The following is an 18,382-nucleotide window of genomic DNA, read 5'->3' on the forward strand; positions in this document are numbered from 1 at the left end:
GTGTTGACAATGGTCCTGTTGGCATAACTGATTAGTACCTATTTACTATTCCTCCCCACGGGACAGAGTTAGACACCAGGGTCGTTTTTTAACGTGGAGAAAAGGTACAAAAATTAAAATTGTCTCAGTCGTGTAGGATTTCTCCTCCACCGAAAGAGAACAAGAAATTGAAGTGCAGCATCTGAAGAACAGATACTACACTTTGATCTTGGCCCGAAGGCCAAGATAGAATAACTGATTAGTAGAGAGCATGAGTTGTACAACGGCACATCACAGAGCTCGCCTGTTTAATATTGTGTCATTTTCAGATATAATAGAAGGCTCTTATTGCTTTTGCGATTTGTACATAACTGGCCAACTAGTAGATGGCTTGCAACAAAAAAACCCAAAAAAAACAACTGGTCTTCATCAAATGGAAATGGGAATCATATTGTCTTTCTAGGATGACAATTTTATTGTTCCACCTTGTATTTAAAAAAAAAACTTTCTCAACAAGAAAACCCCCCAAAACAAACACATTTATAAAAAAACAAAAAACATGCATTTATTTTCAATTCGGTCCTGAAATTACATTAGTCTGCCCCTGCTATGCACTCTCCAAATGTCCCAACTGAAAACTAAAAAAGTTGTACCGTTCTAGTAGTGCACAAATGCCAAATTACAATATCGTCGCATTTTACATTTTTTTTTTGTTATTAATGTTATTATTATTATAATATTAACTAGCAGGACCTGTGGAAATTCCACAGGGGACTCATTCATATGTATATTGATGTTGGCATTCTGTAGATGTTCAGGGTAAATGAAGACACTCAGATATTGTAGCTTTTTTGGTAAAATTGCAAAAGTATTTATCTAAGCTAGCACGAATACCTGGCAAAGCCCGGTCATGAAGTATGCTTAAATATGATATTTTAATTCTTTCAGATTTCGTATATATTATTATAGAATTAATGTTCTATCGATTTTTATATATTATAAAGTTGCGATTTCAAAAAAATATATATATCTATAAGACTTGGATTCATCAGCTTGAATCGAAACCGAATCCCAAAATTATATATATATATATATATATATATATATATATATATATATATGTATATATTTGATAAAACTGGTAATTAGTAAAAATCTGAAGAGAGTGCTCAATACTATTGCAGAGCAAATATGTGTTTTATTTTTTTATTACCGTTTTATCTGTTTGGTTACATATGTTTCAGATGTTGGACCATGTTTACGATCTAAGAGCCTTGTCAGACCTTACAGAAGTGGTTGTTAGTATTAGGAAGAAGTGTTTTAGAAGAAATACGAAAAACAAAAAAAAAAAGAGAAAAAAAAGGGGGATTGAGGTAGGAGAAAATAAAGGGGGAGGGAGACGGGTATTGACAATATTTCAGTTTTGAGGGTTAAGATACAGTAGATTGTATTGTGTATGTGGGGGTAGCAGATTCAGGTAGGCGTGGGTGGAGATATATGGATATAGGGAGGGGGAGGGGGAGAGAGGATGGTAAAGAAAAGAAAAAGGGAGGGGGAGAGGAGAGGAGGGGGAGTTTCAATTTTTAGGTTTTAAATTTTAACTGCCTTTTGCTTGTTCCATAAGATACATTAAGTAGATAAAAGAGAGAGAGAGGGAGAGCGAGAGGAAAAGAGAGGGAGAGAGAGAGAGGGAAAGGGTTAGTGTAGATGTCATGTCTTTTGACAGGTACAGGGTTCATTTAAAATTTTCGTAGTCGTAGTCGCTATACGTTGACTTGTCCATTTCAATTTACAGTGGGTGTTTTTTTTAAATACATATGTTAACGCAAGCGCAAATACGCATACATACATATATATATGTACATTTCTACACATCCATATACAGACACATACGCACACACACACACATATATATAAACAATGTATATGCAGACATACATGGATCCATATGCAAACATACATGCACATACACACAACTCTTATACACATATATACACTCACAAATATATATAGACACACATACATACAGATATATATATATACATACATACACCTACCCATATATATATGTGGAGATATAGATCTCCAGTAAGAAGTAGATGTACATATACATACATACACACACATATATACGCATCTACTCCTATACACGTATGTACAATTACATAAATATAGATATTAATAAAATATAAACATACAGATATATATAGACATATTCACACATATATACACACACACACACATATATATATATATATATATATATATATATATATATATATATATATATATATATACACACACACAGACATGTATATATTTTCATACTAAGTAAACAAGGTAAAGTTAGGGTAAATAAGTAAGAATAAGTAAGTAAGTAAGTAAATACATGGGTGTAGTTAATAATGCGGGGTTAGATAGACGCATCATTAAGCTCACATATATACAGGGTGGGTCTCTAACATGGTGCTTTGGCCATATATATATATATATATATATATATATATATATATATATATATATATATGCAGACATGTATATATTTATACCAAGTAAATAAAGTAAAGTTAGGATAAATAAATAATAATAAATAAATAAGTAAATGCATGGGTGTAGTTAATAATGCGAGGTTAGGTAGACGCATCGTTAATTTCACATTTATATGGGGTGCCCCTCTAAGATGGTGTTTGGGCAGTGGTTATGTTTAATTTTATTTTCAGTGTTAAATGCATCGCTGATACAGGCACATACACACATATAAATACATATATGCATATAAACTCAGATACAGCTGTATCTGTATACATACGTTCAGCCGTGCATAACCATATATACACACACATATATAGATATTAACAGTCAGATGTATGCAAACACATACATGTGCACATAGATATAGATATATGAATACCCACCCATGCATATACACATGACCTATGAGCACATACATTCATTCACGCGCACATAGAAACATATACATAAGGATATATATATATATATATATATATATATATATATATATATATAGACCCAGTTTTACATATACAAATGAAGATACATGTATGGATCCTCAGTGAGATGTAGAAACATCCCTCAGACAACACCCTTTTTGGACCCACTGAATAATACGCACAATACATCCATCTACCGCATACACCCAATTACTGTAACATCAACACAACCAAATCCCCTTACTCACATTCACAAGTTCGACAAGATACTCCTGAAGAAGGTCGGAGGTTACATCGATCAAAATGTTGTGAAAATGACACTCGAGATGAGAATAGTAGTCTGATGAATCCAAATAATATGAATTTCCTCGAATATTTTGATATTAAAAAATGCGACGCTAATTGCAGAGGAATTGTAAAAAAAAACAAAACAAAAAAAACTACTTTTAATAATGTTAATGCTGATATTTTTTGTTATTAATTTTATAAAACTTTTAAATTTTGTTAAATCAAATAAAAATGTTGAAAAATAAATTTTGTTGTAAAGAAAAAAATAGTCGCATCTTTTCTAAAAATTCCTCGAATGTTTTAACGTCCCAAATTAAAAAAAATTAGCAACTTTTAATATTTAACGGATGGCGAAAATTAAGTACAATACTTAATTTTTATTTGTTAATATTGTGAAATAAAATGAAATCAATAGGTTCTATAATTGAATATCTACCTAAAAAAAAAAAAAAAACTCCGAAAAACAGCACAATAAAAAAGGCTTAAAACGCCAAAATGGCCGCCATTGAAAACTACTAAAGACAACAACATTGATATCGATATCTTCCAAACTACTTATCGGTCCTAATTTTGAGTGTGATATTCGTTCATAGCACACCCGAAAACTTTTAAAAATGGACATTTTAAAGGGAAGTTGCGCGTTGGTGGTATATCGACATTGACCGAAGTTAATCCCAGAAATTGCCGAAGCAGTACACGATCGTCTCCACAAACGACTAACGTAAACTGCTTCGGTAATTTCTAGTATTAACTTCATTTGTTTCTGGAAACTATGTTGTACTGCTTCGGCAATTTCCAAGACTAACTTCATTCGGCGCCTGTGAAGGTTTTTTTTTTTTACTTAAAATTGTTTAATTTTTCGATTGATTATTTTGCGTCCTCAAATGTCTCTTGCAAAATGTTTCTTTCTTGCTAGTTATCTCCCCTAAATTATTGGTGAACTAGCTTGTAAATTTAGATTTAGTTAAAAAAAATAAATAAAAAGTAACAAGGGAAATAACTCTATAAATTAATTAAATGGATTATTTCCCTTTGACTGTAAACAATTCTTTTCGTAATTTCTTTTATTATAGCAAAATTAATCGGAAAATATTTCTCAGCAGCACAGGTGGATTCATCGATCACACCATTTCTTCATAATAAAAATTATATAAAAATGGCGAGCTTTGACAGCAAAACGGTACCAAATTAAAAGCTGAATTTGAGACGCTAAAACCTGCACAGTCAAAAATGGTCTCCCAGTGAAGGTGAATATGGGACGATGAAGCAGAATCCAAAAATAGTTTCAGATTCATGGTGTACCCTTTTTTTTTCGTGTACATTAATTAAGCAGCCAGTTTTGTCTAAATTAATTTTAATGATGTTTAAATTCGATTTGACTAATATAATTATTTTTAAGATCAGCGCATTGTATTAATTACTATTCTTTCATTGTAATAATATAATCATCGTTCACTTAAAGTCTAGTGTAAAAGAGCTTAACAATAACTAAAAATATTGATTTCCACTCTGATTGAGTTTAAATAAAGGAAAATACAAATCTAAAAAAATTGTCTCCTTAAAAATATACTTGAGTTGAGATCATCATTCCGGTTATAGGTTTTAACCGTTTCACATATATAAATATATATAGAGAGAGAAAATAAAAAGGAACAAACCGTATTATGTGTTCATCAACGTTTCGTCTTTATTTCGAGACTTCCTCTGGATGAATGAGATTAAGAAACCAAAAAATATACCAGTACAAAATATTTGAAAATGTTTCACGTGCACAGTGTGACGCAGTTCTATTTCAGAGAAACGGAAAATTGATGTTGGAAATTCAAAAAGGAGGGGGGGGGGCTGGCGCTGTTAAAGAGAAGGAAATTTTAGTGACGTCATATAGTCGTTAATTTAATTTAAAACTATGAACGCAAGTTTATATTCTATTGGGAAAAAGATATATCTGTTGAAATTCAAATATAAGTTTGTAACAGAAATGAAATGAGTGCTTTATGTAATCTATTGATTGAGATTATGTGTTAATTATTACAGGGGTGTTTGAATGGTGTGAGAAAGTTAACCTGTGTCCACAGTTGAATAATGTTCTTTTAATAACAGTTTACTTATTAATGGCGCTATGTTATAGAAATATGTGCACGTGAAACATTTTCAAATATTTTGTATTGGTATATTTTTTGGTTTCTTAATCTCATTCATCCAGAGGAAGTCTCGAAATAAAGACGAAACGTTGATGAACACATAATACGGTTTGTTCCTTTTTATTTTCTCTATTTTGTCGGAATACTATTTCCATTATTTTCATCATATATATATATATATATATATATATATATATATATATATATATATATATATATATATAAAATTAAAATTACAATTGAATTTACCAAAATGATCCAAGATGGTAAAATTAAAGTAAATTATAAATATTAAAGAATTAATATTTATAAAATTATCTCAGCCAGATATAAAAGCTCGATAATACCAAATAGGAAATAGAGCTTATAATATGAGCAAACAGTTAATGAAATATGTTAAAAAACACTTTGAAATGAGTTAAAAACATATTTAATCTGAAAAGGAGACATTTATCTAGTGTTTCCTTTTCAGATTAAATATGTTTTTAACTCATTTCAAAGTGTTTTTTAACCTATTTCATTAACTGTTTTCTCATATATATATATATATATATATATATATATATATATATATATATATATATATATATATATAGGGTAACCCCCCAAAAACGGGCCCCAACTCTAATTAAGCCCCGTTTCTTAGTGTTTTGTCCGAATCAAATGAAACTTTGGTCATAACTAGTTTATTATATTCAAAACATCACATCAAAACACTAGGGTCTTTGGCCTTTTTTCTCCGTTCTACAGCATATGTTCTAGATGGCCTCCATTTAGCTTTTGTTTTTGTTTTTTGGTCACCCTATATATATATATATATATATATATATATATATATACTTAATATTAATATTGAGTAAATAATATAGGCACTGTTCTTTAAAAGTATTAATACATTAAAATAAACTCTGCTCTTTAGACTTTAAGTCTAATACCCATAATTCCCATCTATAATATATATATATATATATATATATATATATATATATATATATATATATATATATATATATAATGTCAAGGGCCTGAGTTCTATTATAGAAACATTGATTTAATTTGAACAAAATAAAATACACGTTACACGTCAAGTGCGCTTGAAAGCCAAACCACAACGTAATATTAAAAAAAACAAACAAACATTTTACTTGCTTGAAATTTATAACATATTTCGAAGCTAAACTCCATATGTTGTTTTCTTTATTGTTTTTCTCTTCTTTCTTGCCATGTTGTAAACATACTGAGGATGGAGTTTAGCTCCGAAATATATTTACAAATTTCAAGCAAGTAAAATATAATTTTATTTTCCTTAATATTACGTTGTGATTTGGCTTTCAAGTGCACCTGATGCGTATTTTATTTTATTCAAATTAAATCAACGTTTATATGGAATTCACACCCCTGACGTTAATCTTGTGTTGCGAACGCACAGTACTAACATTTCAAAATACAACCGCTGAAAACAGCGCGCGGATCTTTACAAACAGACTTCTCTTTCTCCAACTTTACAACATGGCAAGAAAGAATAAGATAAAAAAAAAAGCATAAAGAAAACAACATACTGAGGATGAAGTTTAGCTCCGAAATATATTTATAAATTTCAAACAAGTAAAATATTTGTTTATTTTCCTTAATGTTACGTTGTTATTTGGCTTTCAAGCGCACTTGAGGCGAATTATATATATACATATATATATATATATATATATATACATATATATATATATATATATATATATATATATATATATATATATATAGTAATGTGATTGATAATTTAAAATTCAAATTAGAATTAAAAATTAAAAATCTGTTTCATAAGAAGGAACAACAACAAGGTCAATAATTTGTACAATCGTTTTGGAAACGATTTTTTTATTGCGATAGACATTAAGCCACGGACAATAATTTTGACATATAGTTTTTTTTAAACAAAGTCTCCTCATCAGCAAAAGTATTGGGTGGGTTTTTTTATATGTAAAAGACACCATAAATAAACCTAGCAATTTTTAAGTAAAGCAGATGTATCTTTTAATTGTTCGCCTTTTGAAACAATCGTACAAATTATTGACTTTGTTGTTGTTCCTTCTTATGAAACAGATTTTTAATTTTTAATTCTAATTTGAATTTTAGATTATCAATCACATTACTAAATATATGTATATATATATATATATATATATATATATATATATATATATATTTGTCTTTACATAAGCAGTAGTTCGTTGCTACACAGTCATGAGCATATTTCGGTCTACTAGTATTTACTAACTAGAGACCTCATCAGGCAACAACCCTTATTTTCGAAAATAAGATGCCTGATGAGGTCTCTAGTTAGTAAATACTAGTAGACCGAAATATGCTCATGACTGTGTAGCAACAAACTACCGCTTATGTAAAGACAAATGTAACCTTCTCTACTTCTGTATCGAGCACTCTTGTATGAACCTCATTATATTTCACTGGTTACCCTACCTTTGGAAAATAGCAGCCTCAAATTATATATATATATATATATATATATATATATATATATATATATAAAGAGTACTGTTTTACAATCGTTCACTGTGTAGAGGGAGATAACTCTCTTTTACTGAGAGATTCGCTCATTTTTTCATCTTATAATTAAGGACGCTCGCGTCAATCCTATTTCTTTTTATTAAATCAAAACATTAAAAAAAGAAATTTGCGACGAATTTTTTTAAATGTAACAAAAGTAATAACATTATTAATACAAAATGTAGTCTTTACGCGACTATTAAGAGAAAACCAACGAACCAACAATATTTTCATTTGATGAAAACATTTAAAAAAAGAAGTTGCAGCAACTTTTTTATTTTTTTAATTAAAAGTAAATGTTATGGTAACGTTTAAAAAAAAAAGTCTTTAACCTTAAAAAAAAATTTAAAAGTAAATGTTATGGTAACGTTTAAAAAAAATAGTCTTTAACCTTAAAAAAAAATTTAAAAGTAAATGTTATGGAAACGTTTAAAAAAAAAAGTCTTTAACCTTAAAAAAAAATTTAAAAGTAAATGTTATGGTAACGTTTAAAAAAAATAGTCTTTAACCTTAAAAAAAAATTTAAAAGTAAATGTTATGGAAACGTTTAAAAAAAATAGTCTTTAACCTTAAAAAAAAATTTAAAAGTAAATGTTATGGTAACGTTTAAAAAAAATAGTCTTTAACCTTAAAAAAAAATTTAAAAGTAAATGTTATGGTAACGTTAAAAAAAAAAAAAGTCTTTAACCTTAAAAAAAAAATTACAAAGAAGGAAACTCTTGGAAAAATAAAAAGCTATTTGCAGCTTCCCTTCCAATTTTCGGATTTTAATCATCTCAAATCACACTTCAATTCCTTTTGACGGATTGATTGTTGCTATTTCTTCTGATCATCATCATCATCCTCCTCATCATCCTCATCATCATCTCGCAATAGAAATTAACCCATCGCATGGCGGTGCTGTTTGCCTCCTTAAGGTCTTGTTTTGAGCAATGAGGACCCAATCGGCAGTTTTCCCTAAGGTGGTGCATCGTTTGTACCTCTCCACATGGACATAAAGGTGAGGTGTCTAGACCCCACTTGTGGAGATTGTCTTTTGTTTTGCCTCCTTTGGTTCTGGCTCTATTTACCCATTTCTTCTGATGAGTTAAGGGCATAATAGATTCACTGACTGACATAATAATTAAGTGATTGATTTTGCACTACGAAACAGATACTGCCAAGAATTGTATATGTCAACTGAATTAAAAGAATAAATTATAAGATGGTCAACATCATGAATTTTGGAATATAACTTTTTGTCATTTATTCTCTATATTGCTCTGTAATTACATTGAGCTTCTTAAATAAGGATTGATATATATTATAAGAAAATATATTTCTACAGAAATATATATATATATATATATATATATATATATATATATATATATATATATATATTGTATTTTTTCATAAGTTTTGGTTTCGATTTAAGCTGATGCCCCAAGTCATATGGATATATTTTTTTTATTTTTTAAATCACAACTTTATGATATATAAAAATCGATAGAACATTAATTCTATAATAATATATACAAAATCTGAAAGAATTAAAATATATTTAAGCATACTTTACGATTGGATGACGCCAGGCGTCCCTGCTAGCTTAGATAAATACTTTTGCAGTTTTAACAAAAGAGCTACAATAATATCAGAGCATCTCCATTCACACTGAACATCTACAGAATGCCAATATTAATATATTACATATGAATGAGTCCTCTGTTGAATATCCACAGGTTTCGCTAGTCAATATTTATATATTTTAAACTACCAGTAAAACTAAAATCCATAGATTAACCTCCACCCCCACACAGATATAGTTCTATTTTCAATAAAAACTCAATAAGGATTTCTTATTTAACTATGCCTAATTTAGTACAAAGAATCTTAACATTTAATAACAAAAAAATTAAATCAGCCCCAAAAATCCCTTTCTCAATTAAACCCAAAACTAAATGTAATTGTAATAACAAACATCTTTGCCCACTCAATAATGATTGCATCCATAAAGATGTTACCTATTCATGCACAATTACAGAGCTCCCACGCAATCCTCCCAAAACAGACACTAATATTTTGTCTCCTAGTTATCCCCCTTCCCATCTTCCATCTGATATAGTTACTAATCATACGAGCAGCCCCTCCATCTATAATCATACAACTAGCAATAACAATAATGATAATAATATAATAATAATAATAATAATAATAATGATGAGAATAATGATATTTCTCCTAACAGCCATCCTAACACTAACAACACTCATTATCCCCTCCAAAACAGTCCTCGTACAAGCTTTGTTTCGCCCTTTGTTCAACACAGTGAACAAAATTCAAACTATTTCCCTAATACAAATCAGCAAATTAATATTAATTTCAGACCTCGAGTACATACATATATCGGTGCTACTTCAACGTTAATTAAGAAAAGAATATCGAACCACATTTCTTCTTTTAACAACCAAAATTCTAATAATAACCAAGGAACTTCTCTAACCATGTTAATTAAAAACTTAATTCTAATAATACCCCTTTCTCAATCAAATGGGCCATCCTAAAAAAGGTTAAGTCTTATTTTCCAGGCTCTAAGTCATGTCGTCTCTGCACAACCGAAGCTATAACTATAATTACTTCCCCTCAAAGTAGTAATATAATAAACTCTAAAAACGAGCTGATCTCTTTCTGCAAACATAAGTCCAAATTCAATTATGGTAAATTTGAAATTACATAGCCATTAATTTAACCTTTCAGATATATATATTCTTTCTATAACATTATCGTTTTCTCTACATACTTTCTTAATATTTTACAACTTTAAAAAAAAAAAAAAATATATATATATATATTTATTATAATTCTTTTTTCTTCCTTGTTTGGCCGGTTTTTCATCTGTAAGTTCCGTTTTTTTAGTATATATATATATATATATATATTTGTAGTTTCATTTAAAAGCAAAATCAAGCAAAGCAAAGCAAGCAAAATCCAATCCCGCATTTTGCTAAATTCTACCCTCTGATGAGAAGGAAAGTATTTCTTTGAAACTCCGCGGATTAAAGACTATCCGCTTATCAAGTATTTCCTTTTTAAAATTAAATATGTTTTTAACTCTTTTTCAAAGTGTTTTTTAACGTTATTTACTACTTGTTCTATATATATATATATATATATATATATATATATATATATATATATATATATATATATACGAGCAAACAGTTAATAAAACATGTTAAAAACGCTTTGAAATGAGTTAAAAACATATTTAATCTGAAAAGGAAACACTAGATAAGTGGATAGTCTTTAATCCACGGAGTTTCGAAGAAATACTTTCCTTCTCATCAGAGGGTAGGAATTAACAAAATACAGGATCGGATTTTGCATGCAAAAGTATTTGATGAAACAACAAGTAAGTTAAAGATCTTACTTGATAACAAAAAAGTGGAGCAGAGGGAATATGGTGAAGAAAAAGGTGATTACACGTGAATGGATAGTCTGGTGGAAGATAAATAATCCAGTGACGGTAAAATCCAAATATATAACTTCAAGAAAGTTGATTGAATTTCCATTTGCACAAGTAAAATCCAAGGAAATCCCGTAATTGGAAGATAGTCCAAAATAATCCAAAGGCAGAAATCCATGGAATAATTCACAAAAATGTGTACAAGGGAAAAAAGGAAAAAATTCCAATAATATTAATAAAAGAAAAATAAGATATGCTTTTCACTCTACTGCCGAGGATATATATATATATATATATATATATATATATATATATATATATATATATATATATATATATATATACTGAGAGGTGTAAGTGATAAAAAAAAACAGGATAAAAAGTGCTCAATACATTAGTAGAGCTGAAAATATTTTTATTTTACAACCTCAACATATTAACTCAGACCATAACACTTGCTTCAGCAGACAGAGGAGTTTGTATCTTCAAATGGTAAAAGTCAAAATTGAAAAGGGAAGAGGATATGATTTTTGAGGGACACAGGTGGATATTTTAGAAAACAAGAGAATTATAGAGTATATTTATTTGCTTCCCCACTGAGCAAATTAGGCACAAGGCCGTTTTTTAATGTGGAGAGAGAGAGGGGAGGAAAGGGGAACCAGCTCCCGATGGGTGGGAAATGGGAGCTGGGTAGTGACAATTGGTATGAAGGGTTTCCCCAACATTGACTAAGGTCTGATATGTGGGGTTATCCCCACATATGGTCTTTGCTAGCAGTATCTGTCGGAACAGATACTCCACTTTGATCTTGGCCCGAAGGCCACAAAGGTCAAGTATTTATTTGCTCCCCACCGAGCAAATTAGGCACAAGGCCGATTTTTAATGTGAGGAGTGAAGGGGAAATGGGGACCAACTCCCCAGGGAGTAGGGGAGGTGGATAGTGACAATTGGTATGAAGGGTTGCCCTACATAGGGTCTTTGCTTGCAGTATCTGCCGGAACAGATATTACACTTTGATCTTGGCCCGAAGACCACAAAGGTCATCCTCAAGAGAAATATAGAGAGATAGAAAAATATATTATAAAAAATAATTATATAAAGAAAGAAGAGATAGAAAGAAAGAAAAGGAAAGAGAAGGAAAGAAAGAAGCATAGATAGGTGCCATGTTTAATTAAAAAAAGTGATGGGTGTGGGTTAACGTATCTGTCAGATGTTTTTGGGAGTGGGAGGGGTTTATATAACGCGAAAAGTTTTTCTAGGATATTTATCACTGCTGCATATATATACATATATATATATACATATATATATATATATATATATATATATATATATTTATTTACTGTTTAATTTTTAATTTTTCGTTTGTATGTGTATATGTACTGTGTGCATGGGTGTATGTGCGTACTCATATGGGTGTATATTTAAAACTGACGTGGCACCTTCTCATTGGCTATACCTCCTTCTCCTCCTCCTCCTCCTCCTCCTTCTCCTTCCTTTTCCATTCCCCTTTTCCCCGTGTATGCTCATCACTTTCACTACACCGATGAAGACTGAAGGATCGGTCGAAAATCATGTACTTGTAAAAAAAGTTTTTTAAAATTTTTTTCATAACATTATTTTGTATTCCTGCACGTCACCAATTGAAAACGAATAAAGAAAAGTTATAAGCTTTTATACTTTTCATATTCATTTTTATACATTTCCATTCACACACACACACACACACGCACACACACACAAACACACACACACACGCACACACACATATCAGGTAAACACTACATCCCTTTTGATTTCATTACTTTATATATATATATATATATATATGGTGACTGCCACTTCTTTACAGAAGACGGCCAACCCTCACGATACGATGGCGTGTGAGTGAGTCCGCATATGATTCCACATAGCCCCACCCGGCCTGCACAGTTTGCCGCATATTCTGCAGGATAACCTTGTTGGTGACCGCCCCCCTCCCTCCCGTGCTCCCAGTTCATGTCCCGCATGCGTAGTTCCATGACTCTTGAGGCCTGCCTTTGACAGGCACACCCTGCCGCATATCCCGCACGAGTACGCGGGGTCGAGATCAAAGTCCTCTGTATCCTCTCGCTTTCGTAAGGCTCGCTTTATAGTGGCGTGCTCAACTCTCAAAACCTCAAAATTCTCACATCCCGTGTAGATGTAGCGCCTTCAACTTTCCCGGTCTTCAGCTATCTCTTCCCACCTTGTTATTTCTATGCCAAGTGCCCGCAGGTTTCCCTTAACTACATCTTTGTACCTTTTCCGAGGTTTGTGATTGGGTCGTTTGCCACATTCAAGCTCCCCATAGAACAATTGCTTAGGTATCCTATAATCCTCCATTCTCACTACGTGACCCGCCCATCGAGTCTGGTTTCGAAAGACTCGAGCCTCTATGCTGAATGTGCTCGCCTTCTTGAGCACCTCTTCATCGGACAAGAGAGCTTGTTTGGTGACATTAAATATCCTGCGTAGGCATGTCTGGTGGAATCTTTCCAGAGCCTTGATATGACAGCGATATGTCATCCATGTTTCCGAGGCATATAGGAGGACAGGTAGTACACAAGTCTCGTATACCTTTATCTTTGGGAAAAGGACAAAAAGTCCTATGTGGGAACTACAGGGGTATAAGTCTGTTGGAGGTAGTCGGTAAGGTATTTGCCAGACTCCTACTAAACAGACTAAATGAATATATTTGCCCCTCAGTACTGCCCGAAGCCCAAAGTGGGATTAGACCCGGGCGTGCCACAATGGACATGATCTTCTCAGTCCGTCAGATACAGGAAAAATGCAAAGAACAAAGGCTAGCTCTATACCAGGTATTTGTAGATCTGAAAAAAGCCTTCGACACTGTAAACCGAACTGCCTTGTTGATAATATTGGGGAAACATGGATGTCCACCTGGTTTCGTAAATATGATCAGACAACTGCATGAAAACATGAAAGCGCGTCTCCAGATAAACGGCACAGTTTCGGAGGGCATTGCCATCGACAACGGGGTTAAACAGGGAGATATTCTAGCTCCAACCTTGTTCTCAATCTATTTCGCAACAACACTCGCATTCGCATTTAGAAACTGTGAAACGGGAGTGCTCTTTCGATTTCGGACAACGGGCAAGTTATTCAACCTTACTCGTTTCAGGGCCAGATCGAAAACATTTCACTCACTTGTCAGGGAGCTGCTGTATGCTGACGATGTAGACTTCATCGCACACACGGCAGAAGATATGCAGGGCATCATGGACCGCTTCTCCAGGGCGTACACTGCCTTTGGCCTCACAATTAGCCTGGAGAAAACCAAGGTAATGTTCACCCCAGCTCCAAACAGCCGCTACGAGGAACCGGTCATCTGTGTAAATGGAACGAAACTGGGCACTGTTGATGACTTTGTATATCTTGGCAGTACTATATCGAGCGACGGAACCCTCGATAAGGAAATCTTAGGAAGGATCAATAAGGCAAGTAAGGCCTTTGGTAATCTTGAAAAACGAGTGTGGGCAGACGGAGCCCTGACCTTCATATATATATATATATATATATATATATATATATATATATATATATATATAAGAGAAAGAAAATTAAAACTGTAAGTTGAACTTTACAATCAAAATTTATTGTTCGATTGAATACCCCAAAAAACAATTTAGAAAGTCCTTATTCCGAGGAGTTAAAAAAAATGCTATTCTTCTCATCAGATGATATAAAGGAATTATTTGCTGATTTCTTTCTGTACTCTGATGAGAAGAATAACAAGAATAGCATTCTTTGAAACTCCGCGGATTAAGGATTTTGTAAATTGTTTTTTGGCGTATTCAGTCGAACAATAAATTTTGATTGTAAAGTTCAACTTACAGTTTTAATTTTCTTTCTCTTATATATATATATATATATATATATATATATATATATACTCCTATAAATTCGTTTTTCTTTTGTGTGTGTATTGATATTCATATTAAAAAACCTCTTTTCTATTTATTTGAAAAGAAAATACAATATTGTTATATATGGGTCATGGAATTGAATTCATCTGCAAACGATCTAGATAATTTGCATATTCTTTTAAACATTCATTTTAATTAATTCCCTATTAGTTGCTTCGGTTTTTTAATGAGATAATCATCTTTAGTTAATTATTACATGTAATTATATTCATGCAGATATTCTACATGATTTATAGTTGCATAATATTAGCGAAAAAAGTTTATAGTAAACACAAAATTGTTTCCATATATATTTATGTATACGTATATATTTTTGTTAAACAAATCTATCTATCTATCTATCTATCTATCTATCTATAAAAGTGAAAATGTTTGTGTGTGTGTCTGTGTGTCTGTGTACATTTCCCTACGCAATTACTCTGTCAATTTTTAGTCTACAGACTCAAAATTTGATGTACAGGGTACTGAGATTTGGGAAAATCGATGTGATCGGTTTTTGGCCAGAAATTTGGCGATTAAGGGGTCAAATTTCAACGATTTTACCTTTGAGAACTCTATCAAACTCCTCCGACAATTTTGGGTCTACGCACTTGAAATTTTAGATATAAATTCTTTGCACATGGATCTAACTTAATAACTTGATTTGAGCCCAAAACAATAAATTTTAAGGGATCAGAAAAGGGTCAAATTAAAAAAAAAATTGGCCTCTGCGGTCTCTACCAAATTACTCAGACAATTTCTGGTCTAAATATTTGAAATTTTACATAAAGGGTATTCAGAGATAGGGTAAGCTTTTTCATCAGTTTGGGTCTAAAATTTTTAGTTACCAATATATAAATGTATGTATGTATGTTTGCATGTCTGCCTTAAACTTTCAATAGCGGCGACGGATTTTACCAAGATCAATATCGTTTTAAAGTTCGACCTTTCATACGACAAATATCGAAAAATTGGCTAAAAACATTAATATCTTCCCCTTCAACTAGGCACTTTTCTACAGGGGCGGGGGGTTAACTTTTTTCGCCGATATTTTTGAAAGTTATCCTCTCCTTTAGATTGTCTAGCCTTAATTTTAAAAAAATGTCGCTTCCGGTTTGGCGGTGGTCTTAACAGCATAGACGTTAGGTTTTTACCCCGTTCTTCTCCCCCTTCGTGGTACGGGCTCGAGCCTGCCTTCCTACTACCACATTTTTTTTCTTTTTTTTTGTTCAACAGACACATCGAAACACCCGGGCACCCATGCTAGTATATATATATATATATATATATATATATATATATATATATATATATATATATATATATATATATATATATATAAAACACTTATTATAAGCTCTATTTCCTATTTGGTTTTATTGAGCTTTTACATCTGGTTGAGATTACTTTATACTTTATAAATATTAACTCTTCAATATTTATAATATACTTTAGTTTTGCCATCTTGGATTATTTTGGCAAACTTAACTGTAATTCTTATTTCATATATATATATATATATATATATATATATATATATATATATATATATATATATATATATATATATATATATATATATATGGCGGTGTCACTAATATTAGAATTGCTATTTTCTCTTGTAATAGATTTCATTAACGAGAGATGCTGTTCCCTCCCATTCTTAGCCGCGTTAATTTTACCTCTAACTTGATTTCGCCTTTTAACCAAACGGAGATCGTCATTTGTAAAAATAAAAGTGCCCAGGGCGCGCTATTATGAAAACTGGATATGAACACTTGGAGGGGGAAACCTTTAATTACGATAGCACCACGTTTTCTTCTTTTTGAAGGACTCCGTTCCAGTCACAGCACGCACTTTAAAAGAGAGCATCCTTCGAGCAGAACACTGCAAAAAAAAAAAAAAAAAAAAAAAGAAAAAAAAAAAAAAAAGGAAATAAAAACTTACACATTCCCGCTGGGCTTTTATTTTCGTCCAATATTAAACAAGTAAATTTTTATTCTAGGAATAAACAAACACGATGTGAAAGGCTACATGTCTGTCTGTCTTCATGTTTTCAAACTGTATCTCTTTCAAAGCTAAAAGTCGCAGAGCGGCACTAGGAGTCCCAAATGATTGAATGTTTTTTTTTTTGTATATAGATCGTTCTTTTATGCGTCTTTAGTCATGCAAATATGGCCTTATAAATCCCAGAAATTTGACATTGTTTCGCTTACAGGTGCACATGTTATATCCATTATTGCAAGAAAATACCTTAAATTTCGACTCTCAGATGATCAACTAATATAGTACACATTAAGTACCCTAACCCTAACCCTAACCCTACGTCAGTCGCAATTAAGTGAGACAGTGTGAACAGAATGGTTTACATAGTTTAATGGAAGATCAATGGCGGACAAAAGACAATCGATTTTCAGGATCATCTACCAACGAAACAACGCTAATAATGTAGTGAACATGAAATCAAAGAGTTTTTAAAGGGTCATAACGAGATGAAAATTGAAAAAAAAAAATCCTTATACATTCATCTTAGTTTATTTTTAATTTCTAATCACTTCATATGTGTGTCACGTTGGTACAGTGGTAACGTCACCAGCTTTGAATGCTACAATTTTGCTTTCGGTTTCGGTTCTAGCTGATAGCACCCAAGTACTTTTTTTTTACATTTGAAATCACGACTTTATATAATAACATATATGAAAGCTGGACAAATTAAAATATCATATTTAAGCACGGACGCATTTCATATATATTTATATATTAAGTGTAGAGCTTTGATATAATAGCGTTAATAATAAGTAAAAGAAAACGCAACTATTTTGGAGCTAACCTATTCAATTTAGTCACGAGTTCCATTATGTTCCTCTAAGTTCCATTATGTTTTGACGTCATGGTTGTCGTCGTGACAAAATAATTAAAAGATACACTTTCGTATTTTGTTCATTGTTTTTGTATTTTTTTTCTCGTGATAAAAAGTCTTAGTATAAAAGACGGAAATACTTGGGAGCTAAACTTGTTAATATATAAATGTATATGCAATGCGACTGTTTTGAAGATCATCAATGTACA

General features: G+C 31.5%; 1 pseudogene; it reads right to left on the reverse strand.

Annotated features, from left to right (window-relative positions):
- Nucleotides 1–99: 99 nt before the first annotated feature.
- On the reverse strand, nt 100–232 carry LOC145259401 (U2 spliceosomal RNA; annotated as a pseudogene).
- Nucleotides 233–18,382: the final 18,150 nt, after the last annotated feature.

This window comes from Euprymna scolopes, chromosome 34 (assembly GCF_053919585.1).
Source record: "Euprymna scolopes isolate OS-2025 chromosome 34, ASM5391958v1, whole genome shotgun sequence".
NCBI classification, from domain to species: domain Eukaryota; kingdom Metazoa; phylum Mollusca; class Cephalopoda; order Sepiida; family Sepiolidae; genus Euprymna; species Euprymna scolopes.